Here is an 8,905-nt window from a genome sequence, read left to right as displayed (position 1 = left end):
TCAATTTTTGATGTTGAATCTTTGAATTCTTAACTAGTAGTGATAAAGAATTATTTTTTAAGTTTTAATAAAATCATATGCTGCCCTCAACAACACCACATAGAACACAAGGCCACAGTCTGATGTATTTGTTACCTGACAGTAAAATCTTTTACCAGTCAATTTTGCATGTAGGCATAATTAACGTTAGCATGTAAAACAACCACAAAGACTTTGAGTGTGCTCAGCTGAGTTATTTTTAGGTTCATGCAAAATATTTTGTTAATGTAATTTTCAGATTACTTATCTAAACATTCAAAGGAAAGACAAAGAGACCTTTCCTGCTGTCACTGCAGGGCTCACCCGTCCCCTCCTTGGATCTACGCTGGAAACTCCCAGGATTGTACCATAGAGACACATTCATGCCTTTACTCATAGACTCATGAGCTAGAGGGCCTCTCAAAGGCATAAGCCTGACCCAGTTTAGGTCATATGTGACACAGAATGCTTACTTTAATCTTCCAGAATTCCGGGTTTTCTTTTCTACTAAAACAGAAAAATTCACAATTTTTTCCTTTTTCAAAGGAAGGAAAGGCCAAACCGAACTTCTTTACCTGCAGTTAGAGAATCATTCCTTTGTGTTCTTCTGTTTCAAGAACACCAGGAGCATTTTCCTTAAATGTTCTCACCGTAATGACCACAAAATGGCAGTTATGTGAGGTGAAGGATGTGTTAACTAACCCTACTGTGGGAAACAGTTTGCAATATACGCAAGTATCAAATTATCCCATTATACACCTGAAGCTTCCATAATGTTAGACATCAATAATATCTCAATAAAGTTGGGAAAAATGTAAGTTCTTTACTTACATGAAGACAGGCTTCTTTTTCCCCAGGGCTTTTGTGTTATTATTTTAAAATAAGGCATTCTTTTGATTCCTGGCCTTTTCTCTTGTTGTTTTTTTTTTAAAATTCTCTTCCATTATGGTTTATTACAGGACACGGAATGTAGTTCCCTGAGTTGTCCAGTTTGACCTTGTTGTTTATCCTTTCTCTCCATAACAGTTTGCACCTGCTAACGCCAAACTTGCAGCCCATCCCTCCCCCACCTCCCTCTGCCTGGGCCACCACGAGTCTGTTCTCTGTCTGAGAGCCTATTTCTGTTTCATGGGTAAGTTCATCTGTATCATATTTTAGATTCCACATATAAGTGATATCACATGGTATCTATCGTTCCCTTCTGACTTATTTTGCTTAGTGTGATAATCTCTACGTCCAACCATGTTGCTGTAAATGGCATGATTTCATTCTTTTTTACGTCTGGGTAGTATTCTCTTATTCTTGAGCCTACATATTTGTTATTTTTCTAGACAATTTGATCATCATTTATAGAGCACCTATTATGCGCGAAGTTTTGGGTTAAGTTCTAGGAATCCCTTTAAGGAAACATTGAGGACAGGAGTTGGCAAACTTTTTCTGTAAATGACCAGATAAATATCTCAGTTCTGGGGGGGCTATCCAGTCTGTGTCACACTAGTCGACTTTCTAAACAATTCAATTAACATTTCATGATGTAGTGCTAAGGCAGCCACAAACAGTAAGTCAAAGGATGGGCATGGCTGTGTGCCAATACACCTTTTTATAAAAACAGGTTATGCACTCATGATGAAGGAAATTACTGATACTGCTAAAATGAATTGGAATACAATGTAAAGAGTACACTTCATCAGCAGTATACACATGATATGTGAACTCTGAAAGCAGTTCAAACAACTTGAGATTGGAATACAGCAAAGGAAAGTAATTCATTCTATCTGGCATTGTGAAGCAAGTTTTCATTTAGGAGGTAACTTTTAGGTTTTAAAGGATTCCAGGAGGAAGAAAAGAGAATTCCAACTAGTGTGAACAAGGATTGTGAGCATGAAAGAACATGTCATGCTTGGGAAGGTCTCAAGTTCTCCTTTTGTGGCTAAAGCACAGTTTCTTTATAGGAAGATGTGGGTGAAAGGCATTCTGGAGCCAGACTGTCAGAGGCTCTGAGGCTGCCCTCTGGGAACTAGATTTCAGCTGAGTGTCAAGACTGGGACACCATCAGCTTTGTTTACAGATGCAATCTGTAGGTCTATTCCTGTGGAGGGCATTTTGGAGTGGGAGAGAGTAGAGGCAGGGAAATAAGTTATAAACCCATTTCTGTTGTCCAAGTGAGAGAGGGTAAGGCTTGAATTGGGGCAGTGACTTTGGGATAGAGAAGAGAGACTTTGGGAGATGAATTGACAGGTCATAATGACTAAATGGTTGTTTCTAAAATTTTGGGACTGCCCCCGATTGGCTGTGTGCCAGTCATGTAGTGTTCAAATTGCTCTCGGATCCCTTCCCTGCCCTCCTTCCTTGCTTGTCATCTTGGGTAAGCGACCCCCTCAAACTACTGTGCCTGGCTCCCTTCCCTCTTGACTTCTGGTTGGGTCAGAGGTGGGAGGAGGAGAGAAGCCAAGCCTGTTCTCCCCGCTCGCCCTGTCCCCATGGCATCAGCTGCCATGGCTGAGTCTCCTTGCCACATCTAGCTCCTGCCGTGGTCCCAGGTTCCGGCTTCCGCCCGGTGTCCTTGCTCCAGGGCTCTCTAACCCCCCCTTTTCTGCACTGTTTCGGTGTCAGTGGTGATAGAGGCTTCCTGCTGCTCTAACCTCTCTCTGAGTTGCCTTACCTTCCTCCGTTTTCTCTTTCAGTTTTTCGGATCTGTTTGTAACCAGTTCCCCTCAGTTGAACTAATTAATACAAGTTCTATTTTTCTAACCAGATCCTAGCTGATAGAGATGTAATGATTAAACTAGTTGGGCAATACCGGGGTTTAAGTTAGGAAAGGAAGACAATTCAGTTTTCAATCTGACTCATGGTTTGACAGAAAGTCCCTGTGGTATCTGTGATGACCTTTGTCCCTGCTTCCTCTAGACCCCTTACTCCAGGGGTCCCTGCTTCCTCTCAACCCCTTACTCCAGGGGTCCCTAACCTCTGGGATCTCCTGTCTGATGATCTGAGGTGGAGCTGATGTAATAATAACGGAGATAATGTGCACAGTGAATTCAATGCGCTTGAGTCATCCTGACATCATGCCCACCCCCCTTCCCTGTGCCATGTGGAAAAATTGTCTTCCACAAAACCAGTCCCTGGAACCAAAATGGTTGGGAAACGCTGCTCTAGACCATTCATTGTGAAGCTAGTCCGAATAGTTGTTTTAAAACCTGAGTATATCATATCCTTCCCTACTTAAAACCTCCCAGTGACTTTTTGTTGTACCTAGAATGAAAGCTCAACTCCTATTTAAGCTCCTACTTGCACCTATTATCTTTCTCTCCTCACTTACCCTGTCCAGCCACAGTGGCCCCCTTGCTGTTGCTCAGACTCACTAAGTGGATTTCTGTCTCGGGGCCTTTGCACTTCTGCTCTTCCTACTGGAGGGGCTCCTTGCTCCACTCTCCACGTGTTGTCTTCACGCAGGTCTCTGTTTTCGTGCCACCTCTTCAGAGATCCCACCACCAGTTACCTCCTTACTGGTTTCTGTCCTTCATCACGCGTATCACTCTATGAAATTCTATCCTTTATGTATTTCTACTTCTTTAAAGCTTGAAGGTAAAAAAAATTACCTTGTTCACCTTTCTATTCTTAGCACCTATATGCAATCTGGCATATAATTAAGGACAGCGTGCATGTCTGCGTGCTCAGTTGCTTTAGTCATGTCTGACTCTTCTCATGAAATATATCCCACCAGGCTCCTCTCTCCATAGGATTTTCCTGGCAAAAATAGTAGACTGGGTTGCCATGCCCTCCTCCAAGGGATCTTCCTAACTAAGGGATTGAACCCGTGTCTCCTGCCTTGCAGGTGGATTCTTAACCACTGAGCCCCACAGGAAGCCAAGGACAGCATAAGTATTTGCTAATGAATAATGATGTAACCTTTATAAAGTGTTGTATAGCAGAGGTGCCTTATATACTCATTTATTTATTTATTTTTGGTACCTGGATAGGGACTTGAACCCTGAACCCTTGGATTAAAAGTCTGATGCTTTATTAGCTGAGCTGCCCAGGCACTCTTATACAAGGTACTTTTTAAAAAAATTACTTTGCTTATTAATTTACTTTCATGCCATCGCTTCCTGCAGTGCCCTCTCCCATTCCATCTTCACCGTTCTTCCAAAACAGTTGGAATCCTTTCCTCTGTGAAACTCTCCCTCCTTACTCCACACAGGGAATTGACTGCTCCCTTCTTTGGGGCCCATTGTACTCCAGCAAGACTAACATTTTATTGTAGTCACTTGATTGGAGCCATGAAATTAAAAGACGCTTTTTCCTTGGAAAGAAAGTTATGACCAACCTAGATAGCATATTCAAAAGCAGAGATATTACTTTGCCAACAAAGGTCCGTTTAGTCAAGGCTATGGTTTTTCCAGTGGTCATGTATGGATGTGAGAGTTGGACTGTGAAGAAAGCTGAGCACCGAAGAATTGATGCTTTTGAACTGTGGTGTTGGAGAAGACTCTTGAGAGTCCCTTGGACTGCAAGGAGATCCAACCAGTCCATCCTAAAGATTAGTCCTGGGTGTTCATCGGAAGGACTGATGCTGAGGCTGAAACTCCAATCCTTTGGCCACCTGATGCAAAGAGTTGACTCATTGGAAAAGACTCTGATGCTGGGAAGGATTGGGGGCAGGAGGAGAAGGGGACGACAGAGGATGAGATGGCTGGATAGCATCACCAACTCGATGCACGTGAATTTGGGTGAACTCCGGGAGTTGGTGATGGACCTGGAGGCCTGGCGTGCTGCGATTCATTGGGTCACAAAGAGTTGGACACGACTGAGCGACTGAACTGAACTGAACTGAATATTTATCTCCTTTTCCTAAATATCAACCTCTTAAAGAGAAGTGGAGATCATGAATTTTTACCTCCATAGCTTTAGTCTGTAGAACAGTGCCTGACGTATTGTTGCATTTGGTAAATATTTGTTAAATGAATGACTGAAGTAGGAGATACAGATTTTCCAGCTTCACATTCCTACTTGTTTCCACACACTATGGATCACTGGGAAGGAAAAATGGTTCCAAATCTGTAAAATGGGGATAATAGTCCCAACCTCACACTGTCTGTGGACATGACTAAAGTAATGGAATGAACAATCTTAGGAGATTATAAAAATAACATGAGTAAAACCTGCCATTCATGTATTACAGGAAAAGGGCTTCTTCCATTGACTAGAATCCTTGTCAAGACTGATATGAATATCAGTCTTAGCTGAGACTTGTCTACAAGAAACCTTAAACTTTCTAGAATGTTCATGATGATTTGTGAAGAATGCCCTGCAGAGGTATAGTTGAGGTAGTGTGTGTGTTAAGCCACTTCAGTAGTGTCTGACTGTTTGCAACGCTATGGACTATAGCCCACCGGACTCCTTGGTCCATGGTATTCTCCAGGCAAGAATAACTTCACAGAAAAATAGGAAAATGTCTGAATTACTTGGCTTTTTCAGACACTCAGTTAATCCCAGGAGGAAGGCCTTTTTCTGGGGATAAGAGTTCAGAGCCATAGATAAGAGAAGTACACACTCGGGGACCCTGTAGCTAGTCTTGGGTGCAGATCCAAGATGTGCAGAGCCAGGCACAGTGTCCAGCTGCACCCACCCTTTCCCCTGTGAACCCAAGTCCCCAGCCCAGCACCAGGGAAGACTGGTTGTCACTGAGAACTGGAGTGTTGGGTCCCGACAAGTGCACTCTTGATCTGGTGCCTTTAAATCCTCATCTCCTGATCTCTGTGACTTAGAGACGCCAAAGGTGGGATGCAAGCGTACTAACCACTCTTTCTGCCGGCAGCTGTCCCCCGTGCGACTCTGCTGTGCCCTTGGGAAGCTGAGAGGCTGTTTTGTCTTCAGCCCTGTTTTGCCCTGAGTTTTACTAAGTATATACTGCTACTGCTACCGCTGCTAAGTGCTTCAGTTGTGTCCAACTCTGTGTGACCCCAGAGACAGCAGCCCACCAGGCTCCCCCATCCCTGGGATTCTCCAGGCAAGAACACTAATTTACTATTAAGTAAAGACCAGAAAGAAGAAACAGATTTGAAAACATTTTAAAGTATTTAAGTGCCAAAGTTTCTTTTTCTAAGGATAAAACTAATGACAGAAGGTTGATTTTCATCCAAAAGTTCCTTGAAGACAAAAACAACCTTTTTGAACACATCTTGATTGAACCTGGCTGGGGCAGAGGCATGGTAGCTGGGGACCCTGGGCGAACTGGGGTTCTCTATGTGAAACTGACTGTGACCTTGGCTTTGAAGATGAAATAATAGTGTGCTGAGACACCTTCCTCCTTGTGTCACTCATACTGCATTTCCATGAAGGGGGTCTTAACCACAATTTCAGACATATCTTTATGTCTGAAAAATAATCTCAGTTCTGCTAAAACAATTGTGGGTGTTTTTGCTAATACACAGAGCTAAGTTTTAAAAGAAATCCAAGGCTTTAAAAAATGAAAAAATATTAATTACTTGCTTCCCCCAACTCTCTGTCCTTTAAAAATTAAATATTCTAGGGCTTCCCTGGTGGGTCGGTGGTAAAGAATCTGCCTGCTAACACAAGAGACAGAGGTTGGATCTCTGATCTGGGAAGATCCTACATGCTATGGAGCAAACAAGCCCGTAGGCCACAGCTTTGAGCCTGTGCTCTAGAGCCTGGGAGCTGCAACAGCTGGGCCCACGTGCTGCAGCTACTGAAGCTCAGGTGCCCTAGAGCCTGTGCTCCGGCAGCAAGAGAGACCACTGCAATGAGAAGCCCAGCCACCGTGACCAGAGAGTGGCCCCCGCTTGCCACAACTAGAGAAACACCCGTGCAGCAACGAAGACCCAGCACAGCCCAAAGTAAAAGTCATAAAAAATTAAGTATTCCAAGAAAACATATGCGAATGGGTGGCACATAAGCATTAGCTACTCTTCTCTGTGATCTGTTTTTGCATTCCTTTCTCTCTCTTTAAAAAAAAAATATATATATATATTGTATTTAATTATATGTTCCCACATCCCTCATTAGACTTGATCTCATCTGGGTCAGGATCAACTTTCATCCATTTTGGATTTATCAGAGCCTATGATATGAATGTGCCTAGTGCAGAATTGTTTTTCAAAAACTACTTGTTGAATGAATGAAATATCATTTTTAGCTCTAGGCTTTTGGCTGTCTGACTAATTCAGTCAGTTCAGTTCAGTCACTCAGTCGTGTCTGACTCTTTGCAACCCCATGTATTGCAGCACGCCAGGCCTCCCTGTCCATCACCAATTCCCAGAATTCACCCAAAACCACGAACATCGAGTTGGTGATGCCATCCAGCCATCTCATCCTCTGTCATCTCCTTTTCCTCCTGCCCCCAATCCCTCCCAGCATCAGAGTCTTTTCCAATGAGTCAACTCTTCGCAGGAGGTGGCCAAAGTACTGGAGTTTCAGCTTTAGCATCATTCCTTCCAAAGAACACCCAGGACTGATCTCTTTTAGAATGGACTGGTTGGATTTCCTTGCAGTGCATGCATGGGACTCTTAAGAGTCTTCTCCAACACCACAGTTCAAAAGCATCAATTCTTCGGCGCTCAGCTTTCTTCACAGTCCAACTCTCACATCCATACATGACTACTGGAAAAACCATAGCCTCTGACTAATTAGCTAAGTTTTAATTCATCTCAAGCACTAGCTCTTAATCAGATCTAAGGCTGCCCAAGCTCACCTTTAATAAAAGAAGTACAAATTAACACTACTGCAGTATCGCTTTTTCATCTGCCATATCCTTGTATATGTTGTACACATACTATCAACACTTTGTTAGTTGTGCATGTTGATATGACTCCTAGGGAAGGCACTTTGGCAATGCCTATCAAAATGCCAAATGAACGTACTCTTTGACCTGGGAATTCTATTTCTAGGGATTTCTCTTGACAGTTATTCTCTCACATGTGTCAATGCTACAGGTAGAAACACTCAGTGTGGTCTCGTGTGCAGTGGTAAAAGCCTTGAAATGACCTAAATGTTCACCAGTAGGAAACTAGTTAAATGAATAATGGCCCATGCATGCAACAATCTAATCCAGAGGAAGAAAACGATGAGGCAAGCTCTGTATCCACTGATAGGGGATGATTGCTCAGATAGATCGTTGAGTCAGAAGAACAAGATTCAGGGCAGTGTATCCAGTATGCAACCATAAACTATGTGAATGATGACAAGATTAACAGACATATTTGCACATGTAGGCATAATTACTCCTGAATGGACTTATAAAACCCTAGAATTATTGGCTATCTCTGGTTCAGGGAGCTGAGTGGATAGGGGACAGGGAGCTATGGTTTCTGTCCCTCGCAACACGAGAAGTCCTCTTTGATTCGTTTGTTTAACCCTCACCATTTCCCCATTACTGTTAGGATTAAGTCCCAAATCCTTCTCGTGGTCTGCAAGGTGCTTAGTTACAGGACTCCTTCCTCCCTCCCCTGCCTCTTCTTCAGCCTCTTTCCCTCTTGGCTTGGTCTTCTTTCATTTCCTCAAACATCATTCTTCTTCCCATCTCATGGCCTTCGCAGATGCTGTTCCTCTGCCTGGAACACTCCTCCTCTCTGCTTTCACTGCCCTAATACCTAGTGATCCTTGAGGCAGCAAGTTTGAGACCCCCTTCATCAATGTGAACTTTTCTACCTCCCTAGTCTAATGTAGGCCCCTGATAGATCCTCCCATGGCATCGTAAACTTCTCTTTCTATAGTAAACACTGAATTGCAATTAATTGAAACTAAAACACTATTTGTTTGGTGTCTGTTTTCCTTTCTGAGTCACAAGCTAATGTCTGTCTTGGTTACTTCTGTATATATGCATAGTACAAAGCAGGTGCTCATAAGCACTTGTGAAAGGAAGCAAAGA

This window comes from Budorcas taxicolor, chromosome 10 (assembly GCF_023091745.1).
Source record: "Budorcas taxicolor isolate Tak-1 chromosome 10, Takin1.1, whole genome shotgun sequence".
NCBI classification, from domain to species: domain Eukaryota; kingdom Metazoa; phylum Chordata; class Mammalia; order Artiodactyla; family Bovidae; genus Budorcas; species Budorcas taxicolor.
The sequence above is the reverse complement of the archived record's forward strand: the minus strand, read 5'-3'. Positions refer to the sequence as shown.